We start from the raw sequence: 21,816 nt of genomic DNA, 5'->3' as shown, positions 1-21,816 counted from the left end.
TCATCAAGGTGGGAACATGGTGGTGTCCACAAAGGCATGGTGCAGGAGGTGCTGAGAGTTCAACCTCTTTATCTGAAGGCTGCTAGGAGAAGAACGGTTTGGAGGCAGCTAGGATGAGGGTTTTTAAGTCCACACTCACAATGATACACTTCCTCCAACAAGGCCACACCTTCAAATAGTGCCACTCCCAGGGTTAGGCATACTCAAACTACCACATTCCACTCCATGGTCCCCATAGGTTTGTTCAAACATATGAGTCTATTAGGGGCCATACCTAAACATAACATAATGCAAAATACATTTAATCCAACTTCCAAAGTCCCCATAGCAGTCTCACCAATGTTAAAAGTCCAAAGTTCAAAGTTCTCTTTTGAGATTCGTCCAATCACTTAACTATAATTCCCAAAGCGAGACAGGAAGCCAGCTGGGCAAACTCCAATCTCTGCATCTCCATGTCTTATGTCAAAGTGGTCTTCAGATTTCCACTCTTTTTTCATCTTTGTTGATTGCAACAAACTTCTTTCTCTTGGGGTGGTTCCACTCCCTGTTAGCAGCTTTCTTTGGCAGGTAGTCCACATCTCTGGCATCTTTATCATCTTAGGGTCTCCAAGTCAACTTCAACTTCACAACTTCTTGTTCCAATGTCTGGGATCCACACATGATATTCTGGATTCCTCCAAAGAGCTTGGGTCACTTCTCTAGCTCTGCCCTCTATAGAAATCTAGTCTCTGGTTGACTCCACTCCACTGCTGCTGCTATTCTTGGTGATCATCCCATGGTATTGGCATCTCCAGTATACTGGGGTCTTCAACTGCATCTAGGCTTTACACATAGCCTCACATAGGCTCTCCTCATGGTTCCAAGCCTCAACTTCTTTGCATGATCCCTTTAGTCCTCTACTGCTGCTGCAACTGAGGCTGGACCTTCACTAATAGCCTTCCATAGTCTCTCACAGTGTCAAGCCTCAGCTTCTCTTCATGACTCCTTCATACCTCCAAAACCAGTACTACCTGAGTGATTCTTAGACATTACCAAGCACAGCTGCAGCACAAGGTACAGCCTTAGCTATCTCTGGAACACAGCTATTTTGTGCTTTCAAAAAACACTTCCTAGGAGATTTCACTTCAGTGATGCTGGTCTCTTCTTAATCATGACTAATTTCTTAGCTCCAGCTAACCAGCATCAATAATCCCAGTAGTTTCCTTATCCTCTTGACTATAAAGTCAGAGACACATGGACAAAGCTGCAAAAGTTCTGCTGCTTGGTGGAGCTGGAACATGACTCCTTCTTCTATTATATCATCATCAGCTTTCTGCTTTCCAACTCCTTCATACTGCCTAGCTTGACTGTCCTGGAACTTGTTCTGCAGTTTGACCTTGAACTCAGAGATCTGCATGGCTATGTCTCCTGAATGCTGGGATTAAAGGCATGTAATGTCATGCCTGGATTTAAGCTTTTCTCTACTTGGAATTTTCTCTGTATCAAGTTGGACTTGAATTCAGAGATCTTCTTGCCTCTGTCTCCTGGAATTAAAGGCATGTGCCACCAAGCCTGGACTTAAACTTAGCTGGATGGGGAATCTTGCCCCAAGGTCAACAATCCTTTAATTCAATTAAATATTCTTGAAAACAGGATTCAGCTCCATTTTACTTCCTAGTGACCCTTTAATAATTGAATTATATTTTTGCTTTCTAAGCTTGCTATGTTTGTTTAAAACACTCTTCATGAGACTTAAGCAGAGAAAAAAATCTTTGCTGGGCTTTTTTGAGACTTCCTTGTCAATGCAATTAATATAAATCTCTTTACCTTAGCCTCAGTTAGACTCTTCAGACAAGAACAAAAAGCAGACTCATTCCTCACCAAAATACCGGAAAAATGGTGTCTAGGTAATGTACTGAAATTCCTCTCCACGGAAACATCTTGGGCCAGGTCTGCACAGTTAAACCACTCTCGGCAACAAAGTCTGCCATATTCCTACTAGGATGGCCCATTAAGCCCCACTTAAAGTATTCCAGTACTTTCTAAATCCCAAGTCCCTGAATCCATATTCTTCTAAACAAGCATGGTCAGGCCTATCACAGAAGTACCCCACTCCTAGTACCAACTTTTGTCTTAGGGTTTTACTGTTGTGAACAGACATCATGACCAAGGCAACTTTTAAACAACAATTTATTGGGGCTGGCTTGCAGGTTCAGAGGTTTAGTCTATTATCATTAAGGTGGCAGCATGGCAGCATCCAGGCAGGTATGGTACAGGCTGAGCTGAGAGTTCTACATCTTTATCGAAAGGCTGCTAGGAGAAGACTGGCTTCCAGATAGCTAGGATGAGGATTTTAAAGTCCATGCCTACAATGACACACTTCTTCCAACAAGGCCACACCTACTCCAACAAGGCCACACCTCCAAATAGTGACACTCCCAAATAGTACTAGTCATACTCAAACTACCTCACTACCCCAACACATTGTAGGACATGAATCCTTTCATTTGTGTTATGCAGTGGACAAGGTAGAGCTTTCCAGTGAGTTTGTTTCTCACAGTCTACTCCCGAAAGCCCTGAGAAATAGACATGCAGACTGTGACCTTTATCTCCACAGAGACTTCCACTACATTTTATTATTGTTGCCTTAAAATCCATATCAACTGGGCTAGGAATATGACTTGGCCTTTAAAGTACTTGACGTAAAAGCACAAGAAGCTGAGTTCAGGTTACCCATGTAAAGCCAGATGCTGGTGCACCTGGTGCACGTGGTGGTGCATGCCTATAACCTCAGGGTTAAGGTGATTGTGGATACAGGCAAATCCTGGGTGTTTGCTGGCTACCCTGTCAAGCTGAAATGGCAAACTTAAGGTTCAGTAAAAGAATCTGTTTCAAACAAAACAAAACAACAACAAAAACAGAAACAAGGTGGAAAATTGATAGAGGAAAGACATGCCAGTGTCAACCTCTGTCTTCTGCTTTTGCCTACTTGGGCAGGTGAGTGCATTACTGAACACATATGTACATACACATATTTAATATATACACACATAAAATGAATACCATATTGACAACCTCTGGCCTCCACATATGTACTGTGTCTTAATGTTCTATCTCTGTCACGAAACATGAGCAAGCAACTTAACGAAGAGTTTATTGGTAGCCTGCTTACAGTTTCAGAGACCATGGTCACCATGGTGGGGATTATGGCAGAGATAGGCAGGCATGACACTGGAGCAGTAGTAGCTAAGAGCTTACTTGTTGAAACAACAACTACAAAGCAGAGAGAAAGCCAACTGGACTGGCATGGGCTTTTGAAACTTCATAGCCCACCTTCAGTGGCATACCTCCTTCAATAAGATTATAACTCATAATCCTTCCCAACAGCTCCACCATCTGGGACCAAGCATTCAAACAGATGAGCCTATGGGAGCCATTCTATGTCAAACCAACACACATACACACACACACACACACACACACAGAGAGAGAGAGAGAGAGAGAGAGAGAGAGAACATTAAAAATGCACACAAAATTTAAATTCTATTTAAAATTTAAGATGTGCAACTTTAAAACAAAGAAACTAAGGAACAGATAAAATTGTTGGCATAGGGAGATGGAAAATGGCAATCAGTATCTTGTAGCATATCAGCATGTCACCCTAAATAGTTCTTAAATTTGTAGCCTTGAGAGGAAGGAGAGAGAAGTAGTCTTCCCATCTTGGGAGAGCAAGTGAGGTTTTGCTAAACACTTGGACCTTATCTTGCCAGAGCTGCCAATACCATATTTCAAAAAAGAAAGCAAAACATCTGTGTTTTAGAGGAATTAAAAAATATTCCTTTGCTTATCACCTTTCATTTGTATATTTATATCTAACATATACATAGATTTATATATCATATAGATTATATTTTTACATATTATGTATGTGGATATTAAATATATTTATTATGACAATTTAGTCATATATTCATGTATTTTATCTATATGAATATATATGGGAGAAAATATGATAAAACTTTATTACCCTGTGTCTTGGTTAAGGTTCCTATTGCTATGATAAAACACCATATCAATCAACCTGAGGAGAAAAGGGTTTATTTTACTTACTGTACTGGCTAGTTTTGTGTCAACTTGACACAAGCTGGAGTTATCACAGAGAAAGGAGCTTCAGTTGAGGAAATGCCTCCATGAGATCCAACTGTAAGGCATTTTCTCAATTAGTGATCAAGGGTTTCAGGCCCCTTGTGGGTGGGACCATCTCTGGGCTGGTAGTCTTGGTTCTATAAGAGAGCCGGCTGAGCAAGCCAGGGGAAGCAAGCCAGTAAAGAACATCCCTCCATGGCCTCTGAATCAGCTCCTGCTTCCTGACCTGTTGGAGTTCCAGTCCTGACTTCCTTTGGTGATGAACAGCAGTATGGAAGTGTAAGCTGAATAAACCCTTTCCTCCCCAACTTGCTTCTTGGTCATGTTTGTGCAGGAATAGAAACCCTGACTAAGACAAATTGGTACCAGGAGTGGGGTATTCCTGTGACAACCTGACCATGTTTTGGGGAGGACTGTGAAAGGACTTTGGAACTTTGGGCTTAAAGATCCATTCGTTGTTAAGAGCTCTGTCAGATGTTGTGTAGGAGCTTGGAAGATAATGTTGAGAACAGTGCAGAAGATGGAGGTCTGGCTTGTGAAATTTCAGAGAGAAAATTAAAGACTCTTTTCAGGGCCATTGCTGTTTTTGATTGTGAAGATTCTGTAGTTCTGGTTAGCTGGGGCTGAAGAATCAGCTGTGATTAACAAGATTCCAGAACTACTAAAGCAAAAAAATACTTCGCATTACTGGGACTATTGATGCTGGTTAGCTGGAGCTAAGAAATTAGCGGTGATTAAGAAGAGACCAACATCATTGAGGTAACATCTTCTGGGAAGTGTTTTTTGAGAGCACAGAGGCTGTATTCCAGAGATAGCCAAGGTTGTGCCTTGTGCTATGGCTGGACTTGGTATTGTGTAAGAGTTACCCAGATGGTACTGGTTTTGAAGGCATGAAGGGGTCACACAGAGCAGCTGAGGCTCGGTACTGTGAGAGGCCATGGAAGGCCATTGGTGAAGGTGCAGCCTCAGTTACAATTGACAGCCCAGGACTGAAGGGGTCATGTAGTGTTTTGGAGATGCCAGTACCATGAGATGACCACCACCAAGAGCAGCAGCAGCAGTGGAGTACAGGCATCTGGAGCCTAGAGGACGACGCATGTGCTACAAAGGGCATGGCTGGAGAAGTGACCCAAGCCCTTGGAGGAGCCCAGAAGATCGTGACTTGGATCCCAGACACTGGACAGTTGGAGTTTAATTTTTGCTTTTGATTGTGACTGTGCCCTGATATTTTCCCTCTTGAAGGAAGAAACTATTTTAGTGGAGCCCACAGTTAAAAGACTTAATTATAAAAAGACTTTGGATTTTAAGAGATGGATATTTTAAAGAGATTGAAATTTTAAGAGTATGTAAAGACTGTGGGATGTTTAAAATTATTTAGACCTTGGGGATGAATAAGAATGTAAGGGTTGAGGCTTACTAGTGATGTGTTTGTGTGTCAAGTTGACAAGGGGTCAATTGTACTGGCTAGTTTTGTATCAACTTGACACAGCTGGTGTTATCACAGAGAAAGGAGCTTCAGTTGAGGAAATGTCTCCATGAGATCCAGCTATAAGGCATTTTCTCAATTAGTGATCAAGGGTTTCAGGCCCCTTGTGGGTGGGACCATCTCTGGGCTGGTAGTCTTGGTTCTATAAGAGAGCCGGCTGAGCAAGCCAGGGGAAGCAAGCCAGTAAAGAACATCCCTCCATGGCCTCTGGATCAGCTCCAGCTTCCTGACCTGTTTGAGTTCCAGTCCTGACTTCCTTTGGTGATGAACAGCAGTATAGAAGTGTAAGCTGAATAAACCCTTTCCTCTCCAACTTGCTTCTTGGTCATGATGTTTGTGCAGGAATAGAAACCCTGACTAAGACACTTACACTTCCATATCACTATCAACCATCAAAGAAAATGACGGCAGGAATGAATGTAAATATGGCAGGAACATGAAGGCAGGAACTGGTGGAGGAGATGAAAGCAGTGGACTGCTTACAGGCTTGCTCCTCATGGCTTGCTCGCTTGTTTACTTACTTATAGCACCCAGAATCACCTGCCCAGGAGTAGCACCATCTACAACAAGCTGTGCCCCTCCCCATCAATCATCAATCAAGAAAATGTCTTTCATGTTTACCCACAGCCAATCCAGTGAAGGCATTTCCTCAAGTGAGGTTCCTTCTTTCCAAATGACTCTAGCTCTATCTAGCTTGTGTCAAGTGGACATAAAACTAGGCAGCATACCTTATATTTTCCATTCTAATTTATTTTGTCTGGAAAAGTTAACAGAGTCCATTAAACTGCTTGTACAATTCCTATTGGGATGTACTTCAGAGTGCCTCGAGACAAGATGGCTAGAAGATAGTAGAAAGGAGGCAGTAAAATATTTGATGTGCAGATGGGCCACACCAGCTAGGATTCAGAGCAGGCCACTGACAGTGGGTGAGGCTAAAGTCCACTGAAAATTGCCTACAAATTTCTCATGAAAGGGATTTGTGTTGGTGACCATTCTAATCACTAATAGAAGGCAGAAACAGAATCTTAGTTTGGAAACACACTCTGCTTGGAAGTCACTTTGCTGACTACGAAGAAACTAATAAATGGTAACTGCGCAGGAGAGCTGGAGCTCAAGAAGGGGCAAGAAAGAAGACGTGGGTCAGTTAAGCGTCTGAGCACTAACTGAAGCCAAGCAAGATAAAGGAACATGGGAACCGTCTGCATGTGAGAGGAGACAGAGAAAGAAAAGGCTGCTACAGAAACAGAGAAGCAAAGCAGAGTGCAACCGATGCCAGAAGGGGAACATAGGAGGGAAGTAGAGTCCAACCAATGCTGAAGAAGGGCCTGGCCAGCAAGGCTTCAGAGAGCAGGAAGTTATGACAAACTGGGAGGTAGTTACTAAAGGAAGAAGGGTGGTTTCACCTCACACCAGTCAGAATGGCTAAGATCAAAAATTCAGGTGACAGCAGATGCTGGCGAGGATGTGGAGAAAGAGGAACATTCCTCCATTGTTGGTGGGATTGCAAGCTTGTACAACCACTCTGGAAATCAGTCTGGGGGTTCCTCAGAAAATTGGACATAGTACTATCTGAGAACCCAGCAATACCTCTCCTGGGCATATACCCAGAAGATGTTCCAACTTGCAATAAGGACACATGCTCCACTATGTTCATAGCAGCCTTATTTATAATAGCCAGAAGCTGGAAAGAACCCAAATGTCCCTCAACAGAGGAATGGATACAGAAAATGTGGTACATTTACACAATGGAGTACTACTCAGCTATTAAAAACAATGAATTCATGAAATCCCTTGGCAAATGGATGTATCTGGAGGGCATCATCCTGAGTGAGGTAACCCAATCACAAAAGAACTCACATGATTTTGCTGAAAGGACCCTGATATAGCTGTCTCATGTGAGGCTATGCCAGTGCCTGGCAAACACAGAAGTGGATGCTCACAGTCAGCTATTGGATGGAACACAGGGCCCCCAGTGAAGGAGCTAGAGAAAGTACCCAAGAAGCTGAAGGGGTCTGCAACCCTATAGGTGGAACAACATTATGAACTAACCAGTACTCCCAGAGTTCATGTCTCTAACTGCATATGTAGCAGAAGATGGCCTAGTCAGCCATCACTGGGAAGAGAGGCCCCTTGGTCTTGCAAACTTTATATGCCCCAGTACAGGGGAACACCAGGGCCAAGAAGTGGGAGTGGGTGGGTAGGGAAGCAGGGCTGGGGGAGGGGATAGGGGACTTTTGAGATAGCATTTGAAATGTAAATAAGAAAATACCTAATAAAAAATTGTAAAAAAAAGTTGTAAAAAAAAAGGGGGGGTGGTTTCAAGAGCAATTGTGGGGATTAGGCAGGTGTGTTCTGGGCTGTGGGTGAAGAGGAGGAGCCTTTCCCATGGGATACAGGAAACCTGCAGAACTTTGCTCTGGCATCCAGCAAAACTCTGTGGTTTTGCATTGAAGAGTGGTGACTCAAGACACAAAGACAGGAAGTCATCTTTCCTTATGGATACACGGGTGTCCAGGGAAAAATGAGGAGGCAGTTCACCTAGTTGCTGACTACCGGAGTCTTCTCTAAGAGTAGTTTCTGCTGCTGGGCCAGAATACCTTGGGAGGCCGGGACTAGCATGCAGAGGCCACTCACCAGCTCAATTGTATGCAAGCCTACAGCGCCCCCAGGTTACTGGGTTCCTTTCCTAAACTACTTGTGTGGCTTCTCATTCTCCCTGAAATGCTTTGAATGGTTAAGTGCATCTTACCACCACCCTGTTCTTGGGTTGACTACAACCTTCGTGCATTCTTTTCTGTGGCATTGCCACAACGGTTCCACAAGTGTCCCCCCACACCTTCCCACTTGTCCACAGATAAGAACAGTAGTGCCAGTGCAGGGCTTTCTGTTCTGTAATCAGGTGCACAAGCACCTCATGTCTCCATTCGTTCAGTTACTCAACTTCTGCCCCCGAAGTTCCCATACTCTTCCTACCTCAGCAGGGCGCTGTACGCAAAGACCAATACCCTTGCATTTATCCCTTTCTGAACTTGGTTGTTGTTGGTTGTGGTAAGATGGGGTCTTCAGTACCCCAGGTTAGCCTCAAACTTCCTATAAACTGAGACAGTCTTTAACCTGATCCCCCTGCCTCTGCTTTCCCAGTGCTGGGATCATAGCTGGGTAGCGCCATGTCCCACCCACGTTTGCTTTTGATTAATTGTGCAGACTCCCACTCCATGGCCAAGTCCTTCTACGTTCTCCATGCCTAAATCAGTAGGCAGCATGTGGCAGTTTATCTCTATGAACCATGGCTCCCTGTCTGCCTCATGTTACCAAGCCATTTCAGGCTTGAATGCAGTAGGTTTTAAAATCCCATATAAGGTTAGAACAGTGACACTATCTCTTTAGGGCATTAAGGATTATTTTGGATGGAAACTCTAAGCTCATCCCTGGCTCTGCCCGGGTCCTACTTGTGCACAAAGGCAACTCTGAGGTCACGTTTACAAGAGAGGACAGGCAGAAAAAGTGCCCTGCAAAAGACATGGGAATGTTCAACACCAATTATCAGGCGGAAAAAAGAAATACCCACAGACCAGAAATAACTTAAGTAATAATTTTAAAACTTTAGATCATCCATCGGTAAAGCAGCCTGGTCAGCTGGACTCTGCTTCAGTTTTGACTCCCAGTTTTCTAAGGCTTTTTAAAAATGCTTGGACTGTTTCCTTGAGACATTCGCATGCAAAGCTGCTGCGGCTGCTTTCTCCAGCCGCCCACACATACCTGCCCTCCTCCTCCCTCTGACTCAGCACCCAGCCTCCGCCCACGCCCGCTGACATGGTGACCCGCACCCACTTCCCACAAACCTACGCGCTCCTCTCCTTCACACAGGTACAAATATTCACACTCCCACTGCTCAGCAAACAAAGCACACTACTAATGGGGGGAGGGTGAGGCGTGTTTTTCCTAATGACCATTATAGTTTCTTTTAATTCACAAGCTTTACACAGCACAATGAGTAACTGATGGACTTATTTATGCTTAGATTGGTTTTTCAAAACTCCCTCATGTTCAAAACTGGATTATTCTATTTTTAAAAAACTCCATCAAAAAAAAAATGTATCCACCGAGTGTTGCACCCTTTTTTTCAGGAAGAACAGATGCCCTAGGGTTTGTCCAAATTAAAATTTTTTACTCACATTTTCAGCGATGGCTACACCTACGAGACAAAGGCTCACTGGGCTGGGTATTCGCCGTGAGGGTGTTTAAGCTACAGCTGGCATCAGCAGGCTGCCTGACAAGATTAATTGGCAGTGAATTAGACCAGTGCAGTCCAGAGCCAACACCAAAAAGGAGGACCTGCCCACTCATGAGGCCCTGCCAACGCCCGGAGATTTGCTGAGCGTGGGCTGGGGGAAGGCAGGGAGGCCAGTCTCTGCTGCCTTTGTGTTCTCACGGCTCGGAGAAGGGTTCATAGAAACGGTTTCTTTCTTTTGCTGTGCATTTGTGTGATATCCGTGTGTCTTGCTACACCGATTCCACAGTGCGTGTGCAGAGGTCAGAGGACAACCTTGGGTGTGTCCCCTTCCCTTCCACCTTGTTTTAGGTAGGGTCTCCTGTTCACAGCTGCATGGGACAGGGCTGGACATCCTGGTGGCTCCCCATGAGCTGTCAGCTCTGTGTGGGTGCGGAGATCTGAACTTGGGTCCTTACACTTGTGACCAGAGCTTTATCCTCTGAGCCATCTCCCCAGGCCCCATGGCAACTCTTTTTATTTTTATTTTTCCAGGGCTTGATACTATTCTATGTCACGGATGTGAGCAGAAGCAATTCTATTGTAACTCACCTCCTCTTTAAGAAGAGATACAAGCAAAATATGGATTTTAAGGAATGGTGGGTTGATCTGTGTTTACTGCTTTGCTTTGTCATTCATAACTGATGTGAATTCTCCTGGGAGAAGCAGAGGCCATTTTTTTTACTGCTCTTCTTTTATCTCTAACAATTGAGAATGGCTGATCTACAATATGCTGGACAGGGAACTGGGAAAAGGATTTCTATCTGGGCGAGACCCCTCAGCCCTCAGTGGTGGGGCCAGTTTTAATCATCTCTGTCCACCTGTCTCATATTCTTTGCTTGAATTTCTACAATTTGATCTGCTTCTGTGCACTTTAGGACTTCTCTGTATTATCTTTAAACTTAAAAGTCTTCTTGGCTCCTTGGAACTTTTTAAGCACTTCTTTGTATGTTTAACTTTGTATCATTGTAGAAAGCAAAGCTCTTGGCAACAAGTCCCCATATAAAAAGATGCAAAAGCAAAAAGCAAGTGTCCCACTTCTTAGCCACTGTGCTGGTATGACTACCACCAGTTTCCAAGGAGCTAACTTCCAGCAAAATGTGGCAGAGTGAACATAAGAATGTCTATCTTCTGGCTAGGCCAGCAGAGCAGTGTGAGCAAATGAGATCCTTTGGTTACCACCCTGTGTTCTGTTTGTGTCTCCTGAGAGTTCAAACTCTGTAGTCATCAGTGTAGCCCTGATAGGAAGCAGCTGAGCCTCTCGGTTGAGATTAGCAGAGGTGATTGGGTCCTTGTTTGACAGGTGAGTAAACCTCTTTCTTCATGTGTTACCCAGATATTTTGTTACAATAACAATAGCAAAAAATAAAAAAAAAAGTGAACTGACATGTTTGCTGGAAGAGAATGGAGGGGTTAATAGTCCTACTGTAAATACGAGCTGAAGCCTAGATATGAATAAGACATTTCACTGTAGAGTAGCTGAGGTCAGGATTTAGCTATCTCTTTTGAAACCAAGGGGCGTGAAATACCGGCTTAAAGTCTGAGATCAGTTGAAAGCATATGTAAGGATACAACAACTTTTTTATGCCCCAAATACAGAAAGCCAGGAGCCTGCCCCAGGATGTAGTGGTTTATTCATAGGAAGCCATAGGCAAAATGAAGTAAACAGTAGCTGCTGACAGAAGGGAAGGTATGGGGGTGTACCAGGGGCCAGGCAGGAAGCTGAACTGGAGATGGCCCCATGATCTTTGCTTTCTCCCTTGACGTACAACCAAAGCTCTGTTCCTCAGACAGCAGACCCTTAGGCCAGTGTTTTCTAGCTGTTGATTATGAAATCAGTTATGATTAATGGATTATGAAATCAGTTTAGTGGATCATAATCAGCATTTTTATAGGCTGAATTCCCCAGGAAGCCAACACTGAGATGGTGTGGAGAATTGAACATTTGTTAAGGGGGGTACCCTTAGGACCAACATCTGTGGAAAAATGAAAAGATTGGGCTAAGGGAGATGCTGACTGTGATGCATGACCAGGTGACTGCTCTGAAGGTTTAATAGCTCTTTGGATTTTGTCCAAGTTGAGGCCAAGAGAGCCAGGACTTTATCCTCAGTTCTAGACTAAATTGTGCCCCCAAATCCCTATGCTGATGTCCCAGTATCTCAGAATATAGTACAAATCTTTAAGTAACTGATAAAGCTCTTAGGATGGGGCCCCAATTCCCAGAGATAGTGACCTTGTACACAGAGACATACCACCACTCTAAAGCACTTACACAGTAAGGTCATGAAAGGACGAAGTGGGAAGGCAGGGGACTGCCAGCCAAGGAGGGTTGGAGAAACCCAAACCTTGGACAACTTCATCTTACACTCAGCCACAGAATCATGAGAAAATAAAAATTTTCTCATTTTTATGAGAAATAAGACTTCCTTGATGAATGAAGATGAAGAAGAGCAAGCGAGAGAGCTGAACTGAGATAACCTGGGAGGAGTCTGACATTGAACACCACCCCTCAGCAGACAGAGCAGCCAGCATCACAGAGACCTCACAGAGAATCAACCCAGCTCTGTAGACTACTTAGAAAACACCAAATATACAATACACAGAAAAAGTGAATACTATTTCATGTGGTATGTGTGTGCCTCTGTGTGTGTGTGTGTGTGTGTATCTCTGTGTGTGCATATGTGTGTATCTATATGCATGTGTGTGAACAAATATTTAGAAATATATCCCCCTGTAAAAAAATGTTCTAGAGTCATTTCCCCAGGCAAGAAAATGGAGATTTTTTTTTTCTTTCCTGCAAAAACTAAACAGATCCCAGGAAGGCAAAAATGTTTTCTCCACCCCAAAGTAATACCCAGGTCTCTATAAACCCATCTACTCACACTGAGCCCATCATCAACTCTTAACCCCCATTCATAAATATGAGAAGACAAAAGAAAATTAACAGTTTTGTAAAGAAAAAGAAATTCTCTAAAAGAGAAGGCTCACATATACAAACTTCCTAACTTCCAGGAAAACTACAGAAAATAGAAAAATGTTGTTTGGTCTCAAAATGATCACATTTCTGGGGCTGAAGAGATGGCTCAGTGGTTTAAGAGCACTGGATGCTCTTTCTGAGAACCCAGGTTCAATCTTCAGTAACCACATGAAAAGTGGCCAAAGGACCAAATCGATTCCCACAAATTGTCCTGTGATTTACGCATGTCTATTTCATGGTACACGACACACATATACAAAATACTGTTTAAAATAGAAAAAAGGACAAGACTTTTGGAAATTATACATGTAATTTTAAAATTTAAGAGGCATAGACCAGAAAAGTATACAAACGTGATAAAAACAGAAGAATGTGTAGACCAGAGAGTTAGAAGGTCAATCCAGAAGGTGCAGTGTCTGAACCGTAGAAATGTCGAGTAAAAGGAGAAACTAGGAGAAAATACAAGAGATGTTTTCAGAGCCAAAGGCTGAAATCTCAGAACTGAAAGTGCCATATAGAACTGTTAGAATATAAAATTTTAAAGTGCTCACACCAGAACACATCATTAAGAAGATTCAGACCACTAAAATAGAAAGTTAACTTTAAAACATCTAGAAAAATAATAAAGAACAAGTCTTAAACTAAAAGTAGGAGTCAGAATATATCAGAACACATTAGTTTGCTTTATGTTGCTATGAGAAAACCCTGGCCACAACCAACCTGGGGAGGAAGAGCTTTTTTTCATATCTACTTTACAGTCCATCAGAAAAAAACAAACCACACCAAACCAACCAACCAAACAAACAAAAAACCAAGCCAAAGCTAGAGCAGGAAGGAGCTCATGGCAGAATCTGGCTGCTGAGACTGTGGAGGAATACTACTCATTGACTTTCACTGCATGGCTTGCTCAGCATACTTTCTTCTACAAGCAAGATCTACCTGCACAGGAGTGCCGCTGCCCAAGGTAGGCTGGGCTTTCTCACGTCAATCATGAATCAAAAAATGTGCCCAACAGAGTTGCCCACAGGCCAATCTGATGGAAGCAATTCATCAACAGAGGTTCCTCCTTCCCAGCTGACTCTAGTTTGTGTCAACTTTACAAAACTTGCCAGTATGGCTGGCCTTTTTGCCAGTCTACCATACAAACACATCACCATGAAACCACAATCTTTTTTGCTTATCCCCAAGATTTCACATTACTATCACATATAAAAGATTGTATGACTTTGAAGGCCCTATTGTATTTAAATTTTTCAAACATTTTAGAACTTCAAAGTCTTTTTAAAATGCCCAAAGTTTCTTAACAGCATATTCCTGTTAAGTAAATGAATTTAAAAACAAAACAAAATTTAAGTACCTTCTTACTCTAAATGGGAAGAACTGGGTTAGAAAGACAATCACATTTGAGTAAAAGCAAAATCTAGCTGGGCGGTGGTGGTGCACGCCTTTAATCTCAGCACTCAGGAGGCAGAGGCAGGCAGATTTCTAAGTTCGAGGCCAGCCTGGTCTACAGAGTGAGTTCCAGGACAGCCAGGGCTACACAGAGAAACCCTGTCCCCAAAAAAAATCGCCCCCCAAACACAAACAAACAAAAACAACAACAAGGAAGTCTAGCAGTGCAGACTCAAGTCCTGTAGCTCACTCTCTGACATCTGGGACTCACTCACTGTCCTCTGGGCACTGAAGGGCATGGATAGGCCCATTTCTCTGGATCTACTATTCACAACACACATCTTGTTTTACAGGATCAGCTCAACTCTATACTGCTCCTGTCCTCAGTAATCACTCCACTGTCCTGGAATCTTCAATATGTTGGGATTTCTACTACAAGTGAGGTTCATCTTCAACAATGGTCTTTCTTGGCCTCTTCAGGGACCCCATTTCTTACCTGTATACCAAGTCTTAGCTGTTCTCCATAATCCTGCCATGCCTTCAAAACCAGAGAAGCTCTCCCATATTGCCAAGTTCAGTTACCAGCTTGAGATGTAGCCTCAGTCCCATGGGCCCACAGCTCCTGTGTGCTGCTCTTGAGAAAATACTTTCCAAAAGACCTTTGTCTCAGAGGTGCTGGTCACTTATTAGCCTAGCTGATAGCCCATATCCACTGTCTTCAAAAATCAAACTATTACATGAATGACCCTGATAGTCTCTGCCTCCTTCTGAAACTTTGTAAGCCAGGTTTCCATCATCTGCACTGCTCTCAGCATCCTCTTCAAAGTTCTTACAAAACAGCACATTAAACTCCAACACTCAATGATGTTTTCAGCACAAGGTCCCAATGTTTCCATAGTCTTCCTTAGGACAATATAGAGCTGTCACAATAACACTCTTCATTCCTGATACCGATTTCTGTTTTTATTTACTTTCCTGTTATTGTGACAAAACATTGACCAAAACCAATTTGGGGAAGAAAGTGCTTACTTTATCTTGTACTTTATATTCCATCATGAATGGAAACCAGAGCAGAAGACCAAGGCAGAGACCTGGAGGAGAGGGGACCAGATACAGTGTAGGAACTCTGGTTACTGACTTACTTACTTGCATTTCTTTTTTTTAAAGATTATTTTATTAGTTTATGTGCATGGGATTTGTTTTTGCTTGTATGTATGTTTGTGCACCATGTGCATGCCTAGTAACCAGGAAGGCCAGAAAAGAGTGTTGTTATATTCCTTGGATTGGAGTTGTGGGTAGTTGTGAGGGTCCATATAGATGTTTGGAATTGAACCCAGGTCTTCTAAAAGAGTATTGTGTTCTTTAATCACAGAGCCATTTCTCCATTCCACCTCAACTTGCTTTCTTACAGAATTAATCCAGGACCATCTGCCTTAGGATAGCACCACTCACAGTGGGCTGAACCTTTTCACATCAGTCATCAACCAAGAAAATGCCTTACAGATCTAAAAGAGGCAATTCCTCAACTGATGTTCCTTCTAACCAAGTATCTATAGTTTGTGTCAACTTGACAAAAACTAACTAGCACACTGTCTGAACCTGGAGTTCACTGAATGGGCTAGACCGGCTAACCAGATCTAGGGATTTGCCTGTCTCTGGCAGACCAGTGCTAGGATTACAGGGCACATCCATGCCTGGTTTTCTACATGGGTATGAAAGATACCTAATTGAGGTCTGCATACTTATGCAGCAAGCACTTTACCAAGTAAACTGTCTCTCCAGGCTCCAATTATGAAAATTTAAAAGAAGTGTAGTCATCCCTCTACATCCACAGATTAAATCAGCAATGGATAGAAAATACTTGGCACTTTCCTGAACGTAACCAATTGTTTACTTCTGAGCATTGATCACTAAACAATACAGGCTATTTATTTTTTTAGATATTTTAGTCACTTAGAGATGGTTTAAAATATATGGAATGACATATATAAGTTATATGCATATAGTATGCTGTTTTATATAAGAAAACTGGGAATCTGTGGATGTTGGTGTCCATGGGGCAGGAAGAGGTTTAGGAAACAGGTATGTCTTGGAACAAATTCCTTGAGAAGAGAAAGATGACTGTTGATGAATTTGTATCAGGGCCCTGACTTTCCAAGTCTAAATGGAAATTATGCAACATTAAGTTTATGGCCCTTAGCTCTATTAACAAATTTTGAGGAATCTCAGCAACAAGTGGTCTCATCATTGTCAGAGGTCTATCTGTTTCTCTCCCATTGCTCAGGTATGAGCATACTTGGGAAGCACAGGCCAGTATGCTCTTGCCCCAAGGGACAGAATAAAGGAGCAGAGATTGTAGTTTTCACTTTAGAGAGACTTCCCATGAGCACCATTCTGTTTTTTATTTAAGATTCATGGAGTGGACCTTAGTTACCAGACTATCTGTACTACAAGCATGGCTGCAAAGTGGTTGTAGCCTCTAGCTGGGTGGCAGCACAGTCAGATTAAAACAGTTCCATTAGCCTAAAAGAGAACTGAAAATGAATATTTGTTAGACAACCAGCAGTCTGCATGCGATTTAATAGCGACCATGTAATTTACTTCAAACAAAGTTAATCTGCCAATTTATTACTCTATATACAATTGTGAAAGACTAATTAGAAAAATCACTATTTGGAGTCTTGCTTACATATTTCTTGTTGGTTCTAATAATTTATTCTTTGTTTATTGTAGGTAGGGAGTTAAAAGCTCACATTTTGAGGTTGGCTGTATGGCTGTATGCATGAATTTAGGAAAATTACCTAAATATTAAGACTTCATTTTCTTTTTCCTTTTTTCTTTTTGTGTATGATGATAATTGTGCCTATGTAATAGAATTTTAGAAGAGTAAATGAGTTGGTAAATGTATTATATTATATAGATAAGATTCAGTACATTCCAAATGATATGACCATAGGCAAAACATATCAAAAAGCGTCTGGATTATTGAAAAAACTCACAAAACAAGTTACAACTTTTCTTTGTGGTGTCTCTGCGTGTGTGTGCATGTGTGTGTGCACACATGTGTATGTAAGTGTGCGTTCCAGTTGGTGTGCATATGAAGACAGATGAATACAGAAGACGGAGATTGATGCCAGGCCTCTCCCTTTATCCTTATCTAACTTGTTTTTGTTCTTTGTCACGGTCTCTCAGTGTCTGGAACTCACTGACTGCACATGATCTGTTGGCCAACAAGGCTCAGTAATCTTTCTGTCTTCTACTGTGCGGCTCTAGGACGACAGACATGTGCTGTGGGATGCTCTGAAGCTGAACATCTGCTTTGTATGCATGAAGGCCTGGGTCTGATCCTCAGCACTGAAAAAGATGGGGTGCTTATCCCTACAGTTAAATCACAGGGTTTTATCTGAGTCAATAACTGTTACACGCAGCATTGCTGGGGAAAGGGGGGATCTTGGTAAAATTGGGCAATCCTTGGTTTGTGCCTTCCCCTCCTCTCCCCCGTGTCCCCCTTTTAACACACTGCATCCCTTACACACATGCACAGTGTGGCAGTCTCCTGTAACCCCCTAGGCTGCACAGGCTCTTGGCTGTCTTCATCACCATGCAGCCCATATCCCATAGCCTTCTCAGTCAGGTCCCCTAATGATTTCTGACTAAAGACAAAATTGCCCAAACTGGGGCAAAACTGTCATTTCCATGTTCTTCTATATTGTTTTCTATAAAGTTTTCCCCTAACTTTTTCTTAAACATCTCTACAAATATGAGAAGGTATATTTTCTTTTCTAGAAAAAAAAAAGCCACCTTTTGGGGACTTGGGGCCTACCTTTGTGGGACCATAAGCATTGAACATGGGCAAGGGACTGGATCAGTTCTCAGCAATGCACCTTCCCAAAAGAAAAACAATATTTAAGACAAAATGTGATGGTAACTGGCATTAAAGCTATAGGTAAAAAAAAAAACTTCTTACCTTGCTTACATTAGAGAAATGGGTTTGAGGATGTTTTTAAGAAAAGGACGAACTTATATTTTCTAACTTTATCTTCAGACCTACGGTAGTACTGTAGTGATTGCTGGGTTTTGTTCCATTGTTTGTTTGTTTTTAAGGAAAGGATAAATGAAGCATAAGGAACTTAGGCCTTGAGTTTTTCGTGGTAAAACTAAGACATCTCTTGTCAAAACTGCGATCATATGGCCCATGTGGATTATGGATTCAAGAGAAACCTGGAGATGATTGGGCATCTCTGTGGCCGGCTGAAGCTGGAGATGTGGGCTCTGACATAAACGGAAGCAAGGGGATGCCCGTGCAGTCTGCTACACAAACATGGTGGTGGTGGTGGGGCACTACTCTTAACAGCCACATCTACATTCTTTGGTTGTTTACTTTTGCAACAAGAGATTTATAACATGGTCTTCTTAATTACAAAGAACTACTTTATACTATATACATTGTATTATTTAACTTTTTTCCCTGAAAGTATAGCATGTTTCTGGTTCTTTGCTATTATAAACAATGCCACCACAGAGATTTTTCATGAGTATAGCTTATTTTTTTATCTTAGGCGATGATCCTCTTCGGGTGAATTCCCAGAAGCAGGATTACTGGGTCAAAGGGTGTGTGAACATATTATGCTCTTAGTTTCTGTTCTAAATTGGTTTCTGAGAAGGCAGTTACGAATTGGTCCCCAAAGGAAATGTGCATATTTTTCTATAAATGTGGGTGGGAGACAATTTCACATATCCTTGTTGGTAGAATATTTTCAGCTTTCAGAATCAGGATGGAAATAACATAGGATAACCTAGACTCAGGTCTAATGCCTTCTTCTATATCTTCAACCCATATCACTATGTTGTCAATAAATACTTATTTCTCTGTACCTCAGATTCCTGGTTTATTTTATTTTTTTATTTTATAATTGAAACTACAAGTATTGCCCTCATAAGGTTGTGTGGTGATCATCAAAGCTGTCAATAACTACCCAGATCTTCCATCTTGTGATGTGGTAGAAATGACTTCTCCCTTTGATAATGGATATCGCCTTGGGACAGGTTTTAGCCAATAAAAGGAAGGCCGGAGTAATGTGTCATTTTCAGCCATTGTCCTGTGACTGAAAATGTTCCAGACAGGACCAGCTCTTTAAACCTGAACCCTAGCATAAGGCTGGCACACTAACCTGTAAGAGATCTGAAACTGAGTGAGAAGAAATAACGACACGCCTATGATGTTGAACTCATGGTCCATCCTCAGACTACATGCTGTGCAATAACAACTACCATTCATTAAATGTGTCTCTATGCCAGCCATTTGTATACACTATTGTTGCAATAACCATGATGCATATAATAGTCCCCTTTTATCTGGGATGGGGATTTCATGGTCTGTAGTCCAAAAAATGATAAATGGAAAAATGCATAAGTTTTAAATCGTGTATTGTTCTGAGCCTAGTGATGACATCCTGCTGTGGCCCATCTGTTCCAACCAGGACATGCAGCATCCCTATGTGCAATGATTCCACAGTGTATATCTGACCTACTTGTTGGTCATTCAGTAGCTCCCTCAAGTTCTGAAAGATTGTTCTTGTTCTCTTTACTTTTGTTAAAGTGATTCTCATGTTTAATAACAGCTCCAAAATAATAACAGCAAAAGTAATAATGCTGATAATCTTATTACAGAGCAAACTTTCTCATGGGTACATGTATAGGAAAAACATAATGCATGTGGGAATTGCTATCACTTATCGTTTCCGGCATCCATTACGGGCATCTTGGGTTATATCCCGAAGGGTAGCTGGGGACAAATGTACTGTGAAATTCTTTGTTTTATAAGGGTGGATTTGGGGAACAGTCATTGAAATCCTGTGTTTTTCCCATCTTTATTTCTTTTTCTTGTCCTGGAAGTTTATGACTAGATTTTACTTGTGCTTGCTATCATCTCCATTGTGTGGATTTCTTAACGCTCATCGATTCTTACAACAAAAGCTTGCAAGATGAACGGGAATAAGTGGAGTCAAAGGTCTCACAGTTTATAGCTCAAGCCCTTGCTTGTTCTTCACAATGTTCATGGACTGAAGTACCTTTTCCATTTTTCTCAGCTCTGTGATGCCAGAGAACAGTTGAGATTCACATGCCATGAAAGAAAAGTAAAAGGTTTCAAAATTGAGGTGGAGTGAGTCATACTAGATATACAGCTAGATACAGGAAGTTGGGCATCCTCGAGTCCGCTACTGCCTTCCACTCTCCCTCCTCTTTTTTCCGACATTATACAGTTCGTGTACCATTTAAAGTGCATAATTCAGTGACCTCAAGTATATTTGTGGAGTCATGAATTGATCATAAAATAAACTTTAGAACACTTTCACTTCTCAAAAACAAACCCACTCTCCTCAGCCACCCCCAGCCCCTCCTCTCAGCCACCTTCATTCTGTTAGAGAACTTCCTGGACTGTTCCTTACCCTCACCAACCACAGCGCCTCCTGTGCAGCCACACACAGTCATTTTTACTCAAAATCCAAATTGTGCATTGTAATAGACTATGTAATTTTGCTTAGTTTATGAAATTTACACTTTCCTTGTAGTATATTACTCCAAGTTTTAACATATGATGTTTTTAAACCTGGTTAGTCTGTCTGTAGGTTTTTTAAAATACTCTCTCCCATTGTTCTTATGAGCTTGTTAGGCCCTCTAAGGATTAGCAAATGTGGTGCAACTACAGTTGCTAACTTAGTAATTATGTTTTTTTTTAAACAAGCGATGCTTTAGAGAAAGACAGAAATTGAAGTTCATAATTAAATATCAAGTTCAAATTTCAGTTACATATTCATACATATCATAAAGAGTTTCCTGCTTACAGTTTGTTTTTAATTTTTACTTCTTTGGCTTACTTTTTTTCTTTTTAAATCATGTTTGACTATGCTGCCCAGGCTGGTCTTGAACATTGAGTTATGCAAACCCCCAACACACCCTTCCTAGTCACTTGGATTAGAGGTATGCACCACACCTAGGTTGAGTAAGTTTTTACAGTGTTCGTTGCCATGGAAAACTGTTGGCAGCTTTGAATCAGGTTTTATCTCTGACAGAGATTCACAGTATCTGAACCACAGGGCAGCAGACAGAGATGGCTAGACCCAACACCAGCTCTTAAGGCTCACTGATGAAAGGGAGTCCTTCAGGAAAAACACATTATTCTTATCAAAGTAGAAGGAGGAGGAGGAGGAAGAGGAAGAAGAGGAGGAGGAGGATGGGAGAGAGAGGATTAGTATCTTCTTTGCACCCTGCAGTATGTGAGTTTACTAGGGAATGCAGGGTCTGCTTCCAGTCTCTATCTGTGCAGTGCTGACTGGCTTTTTGTATGTTTTGGAGACAGCAGTGCTAGCAACCTGTTAGCCTCTGGTAAACACCAATATGAGGCTATGTGAAGCTCAGACACGTGAGGCTGAATAAGCACATCCTAGAGCCATGAAACATGTTAACATGGTTGGGCAGTTATGGCAACGGAGAAACAGTTTGTGAATAAGAATGCTTAAAGTACTATTGCATTATATAGAAATAAGGCAAGCTCTCTATATGTTA

This window comes from Mus caroli, unplaced genomic scaffold (genome assembly GCF_978045245.1).
Source record: "Mus caroli unplaced genomic scaffold, Mus_caroli_1 scaffold_1, whole genome shotgun sequence".
NCBI classification, from domain to species: Eukaryota; Metazoa; Chordata; class Mammalia; order Rodentia; family Muridae; genus Mus; species Mus caroli.
This window is presented reverse-complemented; position numbering follows the sequence as displayed.